General features: G+C 37.2%; 1 protein-coding gene across 1 annotated transcript in view; it reads right to left on the reverse strand.

The window, feature by feature from the left end:
* Nucleotides 1-17307, reverse strand: part of LOC149075430 (uncharacterized) — a 136606-nt gene that overhangs the window by 37602 nt on the left and 81697 nt on the right. The gene's annotated exons all lie outside the window — the stretch shown is intronic.

A 17307-nucleotide genomic window follows, 5' to 3' on the forward strand; every position in this document is an offset into this window, starting at 1 on the left:
TTTCTAATTTTGAAATTAAAGTTATTTTCTCATTTTTATTTTAAATAAATTTTCTCATTTTTATTTTAAATAAATTTTCTCATTTTTATTTTAAATAAATTTTCTCATTTTTATTTTAAATAAATTTTCTCGTTTTTATTTTAAATAAATTTTCTAATTTTTAATTTAAAGCCATTTTCCAATTTTAAATTACAGATTTTCTTCGAATTCTCAAATTCGTAAAATTTTAACAAATAATAAGAAACGAAAGCAAGTTTTTAAACTCATGCTAAAGGAATATCCTCCGAAAATTAAGCAATTGCTTTAATAGTTTCTCAAATATTTTTGCACATTCATTTATATGTTTAAAATTTCAACAGAAATAATTGACTATTGAGTAGTTTTTTTGCAATAAATTCACAATGACGTGGAGCATTATTTTTGCCTGGGAAGTCATAATACTCTTCAAATTATCCTATAGAATGTAGGGTCTGGTTTGGTATGCGTGCTGAATTTAGAGAAGATCAGTCAGAAATTATGGATTTTTAATGAGAACATACACAGAGAAGAAATCATCTTCGCGTAATATATGAATTGCCAGATTTTCACATCTGGTTTGGTTCATATAAGCGTTGACTTATAAAGCTTTTCTTAAACTAACAAGCTATCTCAGTCCTCAGAGATTGCGAGTTCACATATCGGTAATGAATGACCTGACTCATATGATATCTGAAACAGTTCAACGTTGTAATTTAGAGGCACGTGTTGAATGGACCGAAGTTAAGTGATTTTAATTGCGATATCCTCATTAACAAGGCGTTCGGTAATTTGAGCTTCACTTCGCAGGGCACTATCAGTAATTATACGGCTCACAGATCAAGAAACAGAGTCACGTTCGAATTGAGCAAATTGTGCAGAAGAAACATCTTAATTGCTCGAGAGTAAAATAAAAAAGAAACAAACGAAACAAATGGTTTCTGTGTGTGTGTGTATTTCTTAAAAAAAAATAACACCATAGGGTAAATGATAATAAGAGTTATATTGGAACGAGAGAAAAAAAAATTATTATCATTATTAACTATGGTGGAAGAATAATAGAAATGTATGACTCAAAAGGTATAAAGAAGTATAAGAAATGAAATAATATAAGGAAAAGAAAGAAATAATATTGCAGGAAGTTGAATAAATAGAGAAAGAAAAAGTCTCTATGTGCCTTTTAAAAGCGTTTAGGCCGGCCTAAGAAGGGCCTCTTTCTCTCACTGACGAAATTTAGGCTTGATTGTCTTTGTCTGTCCTCCGGGCCACAAAATAAAATAGAAAAACAGTCATACGTGAGTCTATTACTAAAGAATAAGAATCATACTGTTTTGTTGAAAATTATACCACGCTTAGGGGGTCAAGGCTTTTGAAAAATGTTCCAGCCGCTTGTCATCAATAGAAGAGTGTGGGGGTCTCGTGGGACCGTTCCTGTGGATATATGGGACTTTTGCACTCCTTGAGAGACAGAGAGAGGTCCCAAAAAAAATAAGAAACGTGAAATACGGAGAGAAGAATTGCGCCCTTAAAGTTAATATAAATCGTGCAGACGCCGTATTTCAAGTTAGAGTCGCATAAATCCGACTATGATATTGCTGTCTTTGACGGGAACGAGAGAGAGATGCTGATGTGGAGCACTCACGTGTGTGTCAAATCTTCAAAATCCTATATTTATGTGAACTTTACGTCATGTAAGTTGACTGCAGGAAACTGAGTTGTTTCGGTCTGTCTCGTAGCTATGAGTAAGTAACGCCGAGTTGTCCGAGGGCCTCCTGGGAAGTCGAATATCTCACGAGTACTATGGTTTGAATCGCTAGAGAAACATTTCTTTTGAAGGGCTAGTTCACTGGCATTGCGGCACAAAGGTCAAAGCATGAAATTTCGCCACTAAACTGTTCAATCCAGAAAGTTCGTATAGTATATACTTTGCGTTATATAGGGAATTGAAAAAACACCTTTGGTGAAAGTTATATATTTCTTCTAAGACATCCAATGCCCTGAGTACAGTTGAACGATAGTTATACTTATTGATTACATGATGACAATATCTGTGCGGAATGTAACCGATAGCGTATCTTGTCACAGATCAACGGGTACCATCCGATGTCATCCATTTAGTTCGCCTTTTCCAAATTAAGATGCTTAAGAAAATTTCCGAGTACCCGTAAAAAATTTAAATATATATAAAAATTTAAGTCTACATATTTAAGTTTACTACAGCATAAGTTCCCAGCCATAGGTTATCCTGAATAACCTTAGGGTTCTTTAAGAGCTTTTCTGAGATTTCGCAACATCAAAAGCTATAACATTTTTCATTGGTAGTGAAATAAGAATGTCGATATATATATTGTGGAAATACAGACATTTTAGTCTCGTATACTTCAAGAGTTCCACACGTATTAAAGGTTTGAGAACCTTGCTGTATGTTTATAATGATGTTTTAAAATATTAATATATAATATAACCGTATATAATATTTTATATTATAGAAGGTTTCTCAACTGGATTTTCAACGATAAAAAGATAAATAACTGCTCAAATAATTTTACAGTGGCAATGCAGGGGAACAAAAAAACTTCAAGTGTACTCTGGACCCTGGATATAGACCAGTGTTTTTAATCAGCCGAGCTCACCAGTTCATTTTGGAGTGGCTCACCAGTTTATTTTTACCTATTTATTTCCCATTAGTCTTGTGTCCTTCCACTCACATAAAAGAAATCAACTAGACCGCAAACCCGCAAGCTTTCAAAGGTTGATAGCCACTACTCTCGACCAATGTCCCTCGAATATCACCTCCTTGGAGACGATGGAATGTTCCATCGATAATCTGCTGGCCAGACACCGAAAGAACCAAAAAAGCTCAGGTAGTATACCATATCCAGTCACTACATACACTCATTGTCATTTTTCAAGGAAAAACTTTGTTCTAAAATCTCACACACCTCTTCGGAATTTCTTGCGTTTATCACTTGAAAATCACTAATCCAGAAAATGACCCAACCAAAAAATGTGGAGTGTTTCTTGGACATACAATCTACCAAGAGTATAGAATGTTCTTGAAAAATAGTGTACAATAGTTTGATATACATGCGTGCAAGTGGTTTAGAATTCATCGTCCACGTTATCAAAAGTAAAAAAAAACCAACAAGACATGATGAATCGATGCAAATATGATATTGCTACTGCACAACATCAGAGAGTTGCTGGTCAGGTTTATACATGTGTGGTTCAACCACGGTGGGAATTATTTGTTCACTATTTTTCCCACAAGATTTGTTTTCCCTCAGTCGCATACATTAAAATCGCAATGCCCCGTTCCTATACCTCGTCTAGGTAGAACGTATTAACCTGCTGCAACGCCTAGCGGATAACCATCACGGTATAGTTCTCGGGTTACAACCGATATTCCTTCAACGAAAGGATACCTAACTCAAAGGTAAGAAAAAGAGAAGAAGAGGAAAAAGAAGTTGAGAACAGAACGAGTTTTTACAGTATAGTATATAACACTGGTTAAGTTCGGCGTGGGGTGGAGCGATCCCATAGAGTTCTCAGCACGATTCCCCTCACAGCGGTTTTTCGAGAGTAACGAGCCCTCCTCTAGTGGAAGCCCAAGGGTGAGATGGTACGAGGGGGCCCCCACAAGAGAAAAAGCCCACTCTGTATGATGCGTGATTTATCACGGTAACGTCGTGACAACGCAGGCCGCTCCCGGTTGATTAAGGTCAAGCTACCGCCTTCGGTTAATGAGAGACCCCCTAGCACTTGGGCTACTTAAAAACTCCCTGCTTCCCAATAGATATCAGTGAGCGCGCGTGAGAGGCCATTTCTTGTTTATTGTTACCTTCGAGATAGTATACTACTACCATGGCTATATAATACTACTACTACTATAGGTTATACCTCTTTGGTAGGCTGTTCAAGGGGAAAAAAATTACCGGACCATCGATTCTTCTGGTCGACCGACTCCCAATGAGATAGTAATTTCTGGTAGGTAGTCCAGACACCACACCGTCCCGGGTATTCTTCGTTATACACCAAACGACCTCTTGTATGGCACGCATTCTTCAACCCATACTTCTTTCTTCTACCATCTGTTATGAGATGATGGAGAAAAATGGTCTCGTTAAATTCTTCGTGGAATACCTCCCCGATCTCGACACTACTGTTTTCCCATTTCGATCCCCGCAGCGTCAGCCTAATTTAAATCAAACACTAAAAAAACTTGCAAGTGAACTGGCTATATAGACACATACCGCAAGTGCTGAACTTGAACATGTTAATTTTGTATTTGCGATGTGCTTCATTCGAATATCTTGAGATTGTTCAGGTCAACACATCCAGTATGAAACGCTCCAAGACGTTCGATTTGATTAATATGGGTATTGATTAATAATGGGATATTTTTATGGGCATCTTTTTATCAGCCACCTCGTTGGGCATTTTGCCTGTTGTGGCGTTGTATTTGTATTTGAATTTGCAGTATCAGTCAAAAAAACTTGAGAGACAGAGAGAGAGAGGCTTTAGAGGATTTTCAAGACAAGGTGATATTTGAAAAATCCAAGGATATCCCATCTAGACCGGGCAAAGACTTACACATGGATCAACTGATTCAAGTGTAAGACTTCGCCCGGTCTGGATGGGATATCCTTGGATTTTTCTCGCTATGATCCGTTCGAGGATACCCATTATGCCTATTCATGCTTCAGATTTTCCAAGTAAAACAACATTTTCATCGTTGATATAGCAGTGTCTGCTCTAAGGAAGAGATGTTTTGACATTACGAATGTTCGTTGTCAACTTCCTGGCTCATGGGTCTCAACTTTTCAAACATTGAGGCAAAAAGAAAAAAAAATTCCCGCGAAGCCGGAGAGCCAGCAAGTCACTGCGGTATCTGGATACACAGCGGCGTCTGAAGTTGTAGGCGCATCAGGGCCCTGGCTTCGAACCAAAAAAGGGGCCCTGTTTTATTGGACAAGTTTATCTGTTCTGAGATTATTTTTCCAATAAATATATGAACTTTCACCAATTTGTAAAAATATTTCTTTCAATAATTCTGGAATATTTTTTATTAACTACAAATTTTCATGGATCGCGAAATGATTTTTTTAAACCGATTCTAAAAATTATTATTTTTTAATAATTTCAAAATAATTTCTGAATTGTTTTCCGAAAGTAATTTTGTAACTATTTCTTTCACAAATTCTGGAATACATTTTACTCACTGAAGTTTTTTTTCGGCATTTATATAAATTCTGTAAATTATGTAAGCCGTTTCGTCGGTAAGCCACTGGAAAACGTTTGGAAGGCCAAGTGCTGAAGAGACTCCTGGTCTATCTCATTAATATTTTGCCTTTAGACTCTGGCGTTGAGTGTCGGGGGGGGGGGGGGGGGAGAGAAAGAGATAGCTCGTGTATCATAGAACAGGGGTTTCCAGCGTAGAGTTTCTCGTGAAACCCTTGATGATAATGAGGCTATTTCACGAAACTTGAACAAATTTTTGATTATTTATCCAAAGAAAGTTTGTCCTTACTGCTCCAGCACACTTTGTTTAGGTACTAATGTTATTTTAGTCTACTTAAACATCAACTGTTAAATTTTTGCAGCAAACTTGTTGATTCAATCTATATTATTGTTCAAAAAATATTTATTAATATATCATACTCTATAACTACATAACTTTTTCATGCACGCACGCACGCACGCACACACACACACACACACACACATACACATTATTCTTTATCACTCCTATTTTTAAATATAATTAACAGTTGTGTTTTTTATTTGATAGGTGGCAGAAGGGGTTCCAGTTATATGATGTTTCTCAATATAATACATACCGTACTGTATAGTTATTTTCTGAAAGGCATATTTTGCTGGTATAGTTTTCTTTTTTTATCCGTTTGTTGGTTACGGACAAAACTAACTAAGAAAGATAAAATTTTTTCATGGTTAATAAGTTTGCAATATACGGATACTTAGAGTCTGATAAGGACTAAGAATCCTTGGTACCACCGAAATAAGAAATTTTATTCAACTCGCAAGATTTTTTTCTTCATTTGAGCCTCACTTTTGCACGAAATCCGAGCAATTGACAAGGGCCACATAATTTCAGGTCCTTCGATGAAGGCTTTGCCCCTCCCTCCTCCGAATGCAAATTCGATCGAATTTTGAAGCAGTTCACTCATCCATTCTAGTCTAGTTTTTTTGAGTACTCATTCTGACAAATTATCCGCCCCGGACTATAGCCTGTTTAGACTTTCCCCCCCTCTCATACCGTAAATATGTCTCTGTGCCACTATCTTTCGGTCGTTCACATGCTTTTACACCCTCTATGTCACTGTTTGGCGACCAGGTTATTCTTTTGGTCACTCGCATACTTCCCCATTCTCTAGGCTAGCCATTCTCAAGAGGTCTAGTTTTTTTTTTTAACGCGACACCATCTCGTTTAAATGCAAAACAAAGATCAGCTTTGTAAAACCAGCAACAAGAAAGTTTTCTTCTTTGAAAACGCTCCGAGATTCTGGGTTTTTTGTGGCGTTTGATCATGCGAACTCTCCAAAAAAAACGTTCACGGAACCAAAGGGTTGTGTAGAACACCAGTTGGAAACGCGTGATCTAGGACAGCGTTTCTTAAACTTTTTGAATGCCAGGACGGGTAAAATTTCAGAAACAGTTCAACGGATCACAAATTTACACTGTCTGAGGATAGCATTGGTATTAGTGGCGTACAGTACGAGTGAATATCTTTTACTTGATTTAGTTTTAATCATATTTATATTTTCAAGTCTTCCAGCACATCGTAGGTTGGTGTAATGACCTCATATTCTGGAGCAACGCATTCAGGCTGAGGTCTCAGGCGGGCCCCTCTATCATGAATTTGTAGCGTGGAAAGTAAAAAAATGATGAAAATCGTTCCGGGCCCCCGCTGCTGGAGCTCTGTCAGCCTCCCTTTTATGGAGCAGGGCAAGTTAGAGACATTTTTGACCATGGTTGGCTTTAGAGCGAGAGAGCTCTGTCGGATTCTCTTGTAGGCTCTGGTCTTAGTCACCTTTATCAGTGAGGTATCACTCTGGATTTGTCTCAACACGATCTATTCATAGTTCTGCCATTTTGTTTGATTTTTCCAGTGATTGCAGCCTAAATTATTGATATTTTGATTTCTATATTGTGTAAAATCTTGATTGAACTTCATAAACTTTTAACGATTCTAGTAAAAAGAAATAAGATTCGAAATCAGACAAACGAAAACATCGGGCCACTGTTTTCTGACCGTGGGATCCTTCCGTGATTCCCTGCATAATTGGGTACATCATAAAGTAAACGATTTCATTAAATTGATTTCGAATATCTAAACATTAGGAATCTTAAAGTCAATTGATTTAAGAACGGCTTCGATGAACATCAGAGAAACAAATTCTAGACACGATAGCCAATCAGGATGTGGATTCAGTCAGCTGGAAAAGGAAGGATGATACGCAGAAAATGTTGATATCACATGAACACGCAGACAAATAAAAACGTAGCACGTCTTGGATTCGCTTGCCCTCTGGTGCATGAAGTGAGACGAATGTGTGCTCATTCATTCCTGACTGAGATTTCGTAGAAGTAAAGAAACCCCATGTTTTGGGAACCAAAGGGGTGTGTGTGTGCGTATGTGTTTTCTTTCTTGTAAGAAAAGATAGATACACAGACCTATAGCAAAGAAGAGGATCCGTTATACGCTCTTCCAATGTCTGTTTTCTGTTCGCTAGACCGCGACATTTCCGAAGACACGCATCATGACATGGCAGGGCACCAAGATCGCCTGTCATGTTACGCATGGCGCTACTGCTGCGGCAATCATATTTGCTTCCGAGAAACTGACTCTAATCATGAGAATTAAATTAATAAATAAAATAAAATCTATACACTTAAAATTTAAAAGTAAATTCTTCCATTTCGGAATAATAGCGGTCATATGCCTGTATGGGGGCCGCCATTTGAAGGTGAAACAGTCGGCAATCACTATGGCTTGCACTCCTCGAATCGTTGTTGGATTTTCATGTTGCAGGTCTGAATAATGATAAGATTCCAGCAGCTATCATGTTATCACGAATGTGCTTAGCGTTTTTTGTTGAAGAATGTTTGTGGTACTGCCAGGGCTGTAGCTAGGATTTTTGTCGCCCGGAGCAAACATTATTTTACGTACCCCCAAACTTTAAAGTTCGATAACATTGTAATGGTGTTCTTTGTTCCCACCTAAAACTGTCACCCCTAAATTTTATCTCCCGGAGTAGTTGCCGCGCGGGAGCAACTTCCCCGGGTTTTTTTAATAATTCTACAATTGGGTCATTGACCCCCCTCCTCAGTAAAATGATCATGGACTCTTGGGCTGTCCAAGGACTCCCTACGAACCACTGGTCTAGAGGATTGGATGGAGCTTTGCAATTGACGAAGATATCCAAAAAATTAAAATAAAAAGGCCAAACTGACCACTTGTTCAAAGATTTTGAACACATCTGTCTACAGTCCATGAACATATCGTGAAACAAGTCGAAAGAAACCCGTATAGACATATACTGTATACACGACAGTGCATGATTTGCTTCTGGAATACAAAGGAAATTATCAATTTTTTGGATTAATTTTTTGTTTGACCGACCGGAACAACTATTATTGCAGGAGGCTAGAATTTTTTTTATCACGTTCTATATATTGACCAGACTCCCTTTGTAATTTTACATGCACGTTAAGAAACCATTTTTCTCATGTAGGTGCTATCAAAAGCCACATGGATGACATTTTACCGATTCAGCCTTGATATCGCTGGGTTCTAGCTTCCAAATTAGGTGAACACTATGAGTAAATAATTTTAGAACTTTATGTAACTGTGAGTAAGAAATGTATATCTCAAAGAATAGCGTAGTAGGGAGAAGAATTGAACTTTTCTCCCTTCTCTGTTCAAAAACTTACAAGAAGAACACTCAAAAGCTCTCAAGACGACCAAATAGTTGTGTGAGGAAAATAGTATTTCTTCTGAGGAATAAACTAGTCCCACAGTTCCTTGATAATACCTCCAAAGTGAATGATGGGAAAGGAGAATGTCTTTATCCTGAAGTAATCTTTTAGAAGATGTTGGAGAGAGATTGGCTAGAAAACTCGGACAAAAATATATGTACGTACCATCCGGCAGAGACATTTCTTATATTGCGTAAAATGTATTTTTAGGAAGTACGTTTTTTGAAGGAAAAATAGTAAGAATATCCTTGAAGAGTAAGAGAAAAGGAATAAATTTGCCCTTGTAACATCTCGAGTTTATGAACAGCGGTATCGGTAGGAGAAAGAAAAATGGATTGAGGAAAGTAGAGTCTGCATTCCACCCATGTTTTGTGGTGACAGAAAAACACCTCTTCTGTTCACAAATCTCATCTATCACGAAAAAGAACAAGAAAAGATGAACAGCATCAAAGAAAAGCATTCTTCTCTCTTACCTTAGTTTAATGTTAAGTAAAGAGGAGGGAGGAATTTTTTTTTTTTTTTTTGTGCGTGCGAACAAGTGTCGTGAAGCAATCGCCTTTTGCTGTCCTGGTCATGGGTGGAATCAATGTTCCTCAAGGTTACATACACACACTCACATAACACTCTTCGGTGTCTTCATTTATGTGTCATACTTAATGTTTTGGGAGGAAAAATTTTCTGAATTCCCTTTTCTCTCTGAGGTAGAAAAATAATTAATTTTTGTTTTGGCGTGTTTCTAAATCGAAATGAAAATTTCAAGTGCGTGCTGGGAAATTCGCATGGTTCTGAAGTAAAACAGTATACGGGCCAGCGACATTTACCAATAAAATGAAAGCTACGGTTCCATTTACAGAATAGTATTCAGCGTAAAACAATGTAAAAGCAATAAGTTGTTTTCTCATCCGAGCTCATAGACTCTCGTGATACCACTCCTAGGACCTCCAAGGGTCCTTGCATCCCCTGGTTGAGAAACACTACTCTATAGCCATTGAAGTATTTTGGTATAATTTAACTCTTGAAGAGATAAGTTGCGCGGTATTAGAGTAAAATACCTCTTAATGGTCACGCCAATTTTGCAGGCAAAAAATTATTTCTCTTGTATAAATACAAATACAACATCACAACAGACAAAATGTCCAACGAGGTAGCTGAGAAAAAGGTGCCTATATAATGAAAGTATGCATTTCAAAACCCTGATAAACGGTCACTCCTCTTTTACAGATTAATTTTTTTATCTCGCCGGAGTCCGAAAAATGGTTTCAATGTATTTCGTGCGCCAATCATCGCTAAAAAAAGTTGAAAAAATCGCCAATCATAACCGCTGAAATTGATAAAAAAATTGTCACTTTAGAGCTACTAAAAATCGCAGTGGATTCAAACGCAGCTCATGAAAAGAAAAACCTTTGAACATGACACATATTTATACGAAGTAAATATTTACAGTCATAATTATTATAATGTACTTTAACTCCTGTACGATCGTGGACGAGACATTTCGTCCAAACGCTAGTGTAATAAATTCGATCCAGTTCTCCGTGTCTTCTTTCCTCTCTCCTCACCGTCGCGAATTTTTATCGTAACCCTATGAACCGAAGTTGTTTGTTTATTAGTTTTCTCATCCAATCTGTTGAATCAGTAGAAATCTCCAGAAATCTCTCTAAGAATCTTTAAGGTGTTCGCGGACCTTTGACTAGGAACTGCTGCCTTAGACAATCACTGTGGCAGCTTATCAACATTAGTTATCAATGGTCACCGCCCAACAAACGGTCTAATGCTCTGGAGATTGACCCAATATTTACAACCAGGGAACTTTTCTTCAGCAATAAATATCCGTAAAGAATATCCAACTGGTCATACTTTATCTGCCATATCGTGTCCAAAACGCCATTCAGCGCCATGCAATTCACTGCTAGGACAATTCACCGAATGGAAAATTCATGTCCGGGAAAATTCACCGACCTCAATTCAACAATTCAGTGAATGAATGATAGAGTGAGTGAAAGAATAAACGAGTGAATAAATGATCGAGTAAGCAAGTGAGTCAAAGAATAAGAGTGTGAGTGAGTGAATGGATGAGAAAAACCGGCCTCTGTCACCAAAGCTAGCTCACTCTCGCTCACTCATCAGGTCATTCAGTTAATCACTAGGTGTCGCTCACTATAAATTTCTCACTCACCAGGCCGCTCATTTACTCACTAGGTAACTCATTATATCACTCTCAGTCACTAGGCCGCTCACTTACACCCTAGATCATTTACTCACTCACCAAGTCACTCACTCGCAATGCCACTCGATCACTCTCTCAGTAGGCTGGTCACTCACTTGATCTCATTTACTCCCTAGGTCACTCACTTAGTCAGTACGTTGCTCACTCATTTCCTAGGTTTCTCACTAACTCACTATGTCGCTTACTTTGCCATTCACTCATCAGGTCACTCATCCTATCATTAACTCACTAGGTTGCTCACTTTGTTATATACCCAATCACCTGGTCGCTCATTCACCAACGCTAACCACTCTGTCAGTCCCTCACTAACTACTGTATCAATTATTGACTCCCTCACTCAATCATTCCTCGCTCACTTACAAGGTCACTGGCTCGTGTCGAAGTTTAGTAGGTGAATTGTTAGTTTATGAATTCTTTTCCGTCGATGAATTTTCCCTAAAGCCATATTGACCTCAGGGATCCGTTACAGACCTAAGCCTTTTCTCATCCACGAAATGAATATATTCCATTTTTTTCTTCCCATCCAAAAACCATCCGAAAATAATCTCCCGCCGCTTTGCACTAATTAAAAAAAATAATAATAAAGAAATAACTTTCAACGACATTTTCATTTTCTTCGGGAAAATAAGAAAGGTAAGAAAAAGTCATTCTCCTCTTCATCTCATCTACTGTTTTATTTTGTTATTTTTGGGGAACTGCTGAGAAAGGGTCGTAAGGGTCACGGGACCCGCGACCTGCACCTGAACTTCTGCAGAAAAAAAACAAGAAAAAAGACAAAAGAAAATGTTCAGGTAAAAAAGAAAAAAAAAAAAAAAAGGAAACAGTTATATCGGGAGGAAAAGAAAATTCGGGGGCGGAAAGAAGAACATTAGTACGTAATGGAGGAAGTAAGAGAAAACCGCCCGCCGCCTCATAACATAAGAAAACATTCTTCACGGGTGGAATATGTATATTGATGCTGGCAAATGTCTTGCTCATCAGTCTTCCTTTGCTCTTCTTTTTTATCGCGCTTATTCTTCGCCCATCCTCCTATTTTATTGTATTCAATAACCCTCTGACTGCTTACGCGGTTGCCATTTTTGTCTATTATTATAAAAAAAATTTCAGATATTTATTATATTTATTCCGTCAGCTCTAATTTAAGAGCTATTGGATTCATAGATTTCTTGTCAATTAAGGTATCCGACTACGTTGAAAACGTCATTTTGGAAGAAAATATGGATTTTTTTTTTTTTTTTTATAAAAGCCCTATTTGTTGTGATTCGAAAACGGGCCTTGTTTTGTTTATATGATGCTTAGAATCAAAGTTACGTTCACTTTAGTGTTGCGTTTTTACATACAAGTAATACGCGAATAAAGATTTTAAACGTGTTTTACGAAGAATGCTATTTTTGACATTTTACTTGACTTTGTGACATGATTTGTAAAAATTGATTGCATCCTTACGAAATTTTAATGTGATATTTTGCTATAAATTGTTGAGGTTATGAACCAAAATCTAAGGTCTATCACATATATTTTTTGAATTACAGTGTTTTATAGACAAAATGCAGGATGAAATTTCAAATTGATTGCATATCATGCAATCCTTTAAATTTTGATTCATAACCTGCAAAATTGCTAGCTAAATGCACTGTGAAAGTCACAAAGCATTTCATTAATAAAACTTTTTGCAATTGTGTTTCGAATATCACATGAATTTTGCCTAAAATTTGACATAGAAACGACTTTTTATAGAAAATATAACAGATAGACCAAAATTTGTCACTGTTTTGACCATTTCGAGACACTTTCTATCAAAAAATGTATTTAAAGTTCACTCTAGAACCATTTTAAAGAAAAGTGACTGACTATTTTAAGAAAAATTTTATTACGTATTTGAAGTCATTATTAAAAAAAATATCGTATAAAAATTCATTGTTGCAAATAACAATATTGTTTCAGATTGTCACCAAAGAAGGATATCGCGTGGAATTTATTCTTGCAAAAAATAATATCTCTTTGAATGGTTGCGGAGAATATTTTGAAAATCATTTTTAAGAAATCGTTTAAAAGCAACCGCAGATAATCATCATTCAAAAATTCAATGCTAGAATTTGTTGCACGTTCAATTGTTACGAAGATCGTTTCAAAAGTTATTGTCACAGGAATCTCTTAACTTGGCGAAATCGGACGCAATTCAACCATTGGTTATGCTGCAATTATAAATTCCTATCGATACATACATCTTATTCTATTGAACATATTAATTGTATTAAAAATTTATTGACGTATTGTATCGAATCAGCAGAAAATGTATGAAGTGATTTCTCAAGATATTGAATCTGGAAACAAAAAGACTGTAATATTTTCTTGTATAAAACATCCACATCTATAATAATTATATTGTATTGCATGTAATCTTCCACGACCCCAGTACAATCGTTCAACAAACAAAGTCGAGGAGGAGTTTTCGCTTCTGAAAACAGGTGAAATTGATTCTACCTGTTTTTTTTCTCTCTCAGGTCCCCAGTGTTTACGAAACGCCGTGACCTTGTTTCGCGTTGTGCACACTGCACGGGGTCATGCTCATCACAGACAGACAGACAGAGAGAGGGCCATATGGCCAACGCCTACAACTATTAAATAGTTTGCAACACCTGTTATACGGAGAGAAGAATATACGGCAAAAACCTTCCTACACGAACGGTTCTCTTCCGTGAAAATAAAGCAGGGGCCAATCCAAAAATTGAGTTTCGTTCAATTGTTACCAACTTTATACTGTTGATCTTAAACACCGAGTTGCTCACTCAAGCCCTTATTTTTGACAGTGCTCGATGATTAATCCCGGTTTTCCATCACTGTGTATTTGGTCAGAATCACAGTTGAATGCTTAATTAAAGTCAAATTCAGGGATTAGCATTATTCGGATTGTAGTTTGAGCATGTGCCAACGTTATCATCCGTGTGCTCTTTTTTCTATATTATAAGAAGAGACTGTGCTCTCACGCCTCGGAAAAAGATTTTTAGTTCCAGGCCTAGTTTGAGGAACATTTGAAGGAACAATCGTTGAAGTCTGAATTATATATTTTGACCTTCTTTTGAGTTTCTCATAATCGTCGCACGAGTGCCTCTAAAGCATATTAAAAATTCAGCTATCCTATCAATGGGATCGGAGCCGGGGTTGCAGTGGGTACAGTATTCCGTACCATCGGTCTCAGCAGTCCCAGAATTCATTCAGAATCCAAAATTCATTCAAAGAATTCACTCAGAATCCAAAATTCATTCAAAGAATTCATTCAGAATCAAAAATTCATTCAAAGAATTCATTCAAAGAATTCATTCAGAATCAAAAATTCATTCAAAGAATTCATTCAAAGAATTCATTCAAAGAATTCATTCAGAATCAAAAATTCATTCAAAGAATTCATTCAGAATCAAAAATTCATTCAAAGAATTCATTCAAAGAATTCATTCAGAATCAAAAATTCATTCAAAGAATTCATTCAGAATCAAAAATTCATTCAAAGAATTCATTCAAAGAATTCATTCAGAATCAAAAATTCATTCAAAGAATTCATTCAAAGAATTCATTCAGAATCAAAAATTCATTCAAAGAATTCATTCAAAGAATTCATTCAGAATCAAAAATTCATTCAAAGAATTCATTCAAAGAATTCATTCAAAGAATTCATTCAGAATCAAAAATTCATTCAAAGAATTCATTCAGAATCAAAAATTCATTCAAAGAATTCATTCAGAATCAAAAATTCATTCAAAGAATTCATTCAGAATCAAAAATTCATTCAAAGAATTCATTCAAAGAATTCATTCAGAATCAAAAATTCATTCAAAGAATTCATTCAGAATCAAAAATTCATTCAAAGAATTCATTCAGAATCAAAAATTCATTCAGAATCAAAATTAGCCTTATACAGCTCAAGCCAAGCACCCACAAGTGCATAACACTTCCGACGCCTTTTTATTCCATGTCACCATGTGCTCTAGGGCAGCCATCTTCGACATAGTGGACGTAAGCACCACAGTGCTCACTAACTAACTAATCAATTGAGCTCACGTTCATATCTCCCAGGGGATTTGTAACCTAATCCGAAGGAAATGAATGATGCATCGGAGAATTTTCTATCACCTTTTTTGTCCTAGAGGCCAAACCAACAAAGTCATCGGTGGCCAGTGCTCACTCAAACACTTAAGAGTGCTGGATGATCACATACAATTTCGTTTTCATGAGGTATTGATGAACTTTCCTAACCGAATGTTCAATATAAGTAGCTTTACGAATTTGTCAAGATTGGCATTGTGGTGATTTGAGTCCGAACATACGTCTGAGATCGCTTATCGGTGCTCTTCTTCTAATGGACATAGACGCGAGCCAGAAAAAAAAATTTCAAACACCCTTGTTGAACGAATATCTTTTCATCAACAAGTGACAAATTTAAAAAATGTTCTAAATAGACTAGAGCACAGATTTCCAACTACTGTTCCAAGGTACTTTGGAGTTTGAGAGTCTTTCGCAGGTTCCACGCGGTAAATTTGCAACATGTTTAATTAGTGCTACAACAAAATTAGTTATATCTGGACTTATAACCATACAAGTTTCTACACGAACCACAACGTTGGAAAGCTCTGTCCTGGTGGCATCGCGGACGGTTTCTCAAGATGATCACGATGCAGTACTATCTGAACGCATGGGCTTACCAGGGGAACGGCCCGGGGCCCTCATGAAAATGAGATCTGATGAAAACTTTCGAGAGTAGTAATTCTACCATGTAAATTGGTAGATGGGCATATATTTCTAGTCAGTTGACCTCAGAAAAATAACTTGAACCTGGAGGGAGGAGCTGTCCATGATGCTCTTAGGACAGCCGTGACACGAATATTGGCGTACACGGGGGACCCCCCTGGAATCAAGATTATGGTGTTAATTTGCTGAAATAAATTTAATCCCCCCCCCCTTTCAGAATGGAAAAAAATGATGAAACCCTGCTTCCTGCCTAGTCCTGCGTACGCCTATGGTCACGGATATAGTGGAGGTTGATTTCCGATTCTTCCCGAGTCGGCACCGTTTCAGATCGGCTAAAAACCCCTGAAAATACCGGGATTTCAGGTTTTTTAACCAAATTCGTAACGGCACCGACTTGAAAAATCCGATTCCAGCCGCCATTATGTTTGCACCTTTAGATAAGGATCGATTCTAAAGTCATCCATGTATGTACCCCATTCCAATTTGTAACGGGAATTTTTTCTTTCGCTGATAATGGAAGAGGAAACATTGTTGGGGAATCTCAATAAATTTCTTCACGGCCCTAACTAAACACCCCCCTAAGGATAAGAGGCACTAACCTTCCTTCTTGTCTATGCCCTACACCTTCTGTCTTAGAAGTTTTCTGTACTCCCCAACTTTACAAGAAATCCCCTCGCGACATGAAGACAATAGGATTCCATCAGGTGCAGCTATAAAATTGATATCACTCCCTAATTCATCCAATTCTCCATCCCTTGTCAAGCAATGAATCATATTACTGTACTGGAAAACTACACCGTTTGTCATCTGCCAGAAGAGGATGGTGATGATGATAGTGATCAAGGCGATAGACAGTATAGGCCATATGCGGCATGAGGACAGACAAAAGCAAGAAAGACCATGATTTGTCCAACCAGGATGTGGTTTTCCACAACAAGTCCTTTTGTTTCCAAGTCCAACACACACACAAAACAGCTCTAACCAATCCCTGGAAGAGAAAAAGACCTAACATACGGTAAATGAAAAGACGTGCAAGTATGAAAGTAGGGAAATATAATAAAACCCAACACATCGCGTTTTTCCTACAAGGAACCCGGCAGTGCAAAAAAAAAGCAGATTGGATGAAGTCGCGTGGCCATGAAAATAATAAGTAGGTTTTTTTGGTTGCTGCCTCCTTGCACGCAGAGCTGCAGAGCAGATGTCCAGTGCCGAAAAATCATTATATAATATATATTTTTTATATCATAAGGGTTCTTTCTCTACTTCCGGGGCTAAGGTGGGCCTACCAGGCCTACATGTAAAAAAAAAAAACACTTTTGAGC

This window comes from Pholcus phalangioides, unplaced genomic scaffold, assembly GCF_987345545.1.
Source record: "Pholcus phalangioides strain wild (caught in Gottingen) unplaced genomic scaffold, Ppha-v1.0 ptg000015l_1, whole genome shotgun sequence".
Lineage (NCBI taxonomy): Eukaryota > Metazoa > Arthropoda > Arachnida > Araneae > Pholcidae > Pholcus > Pholcus phalangioides.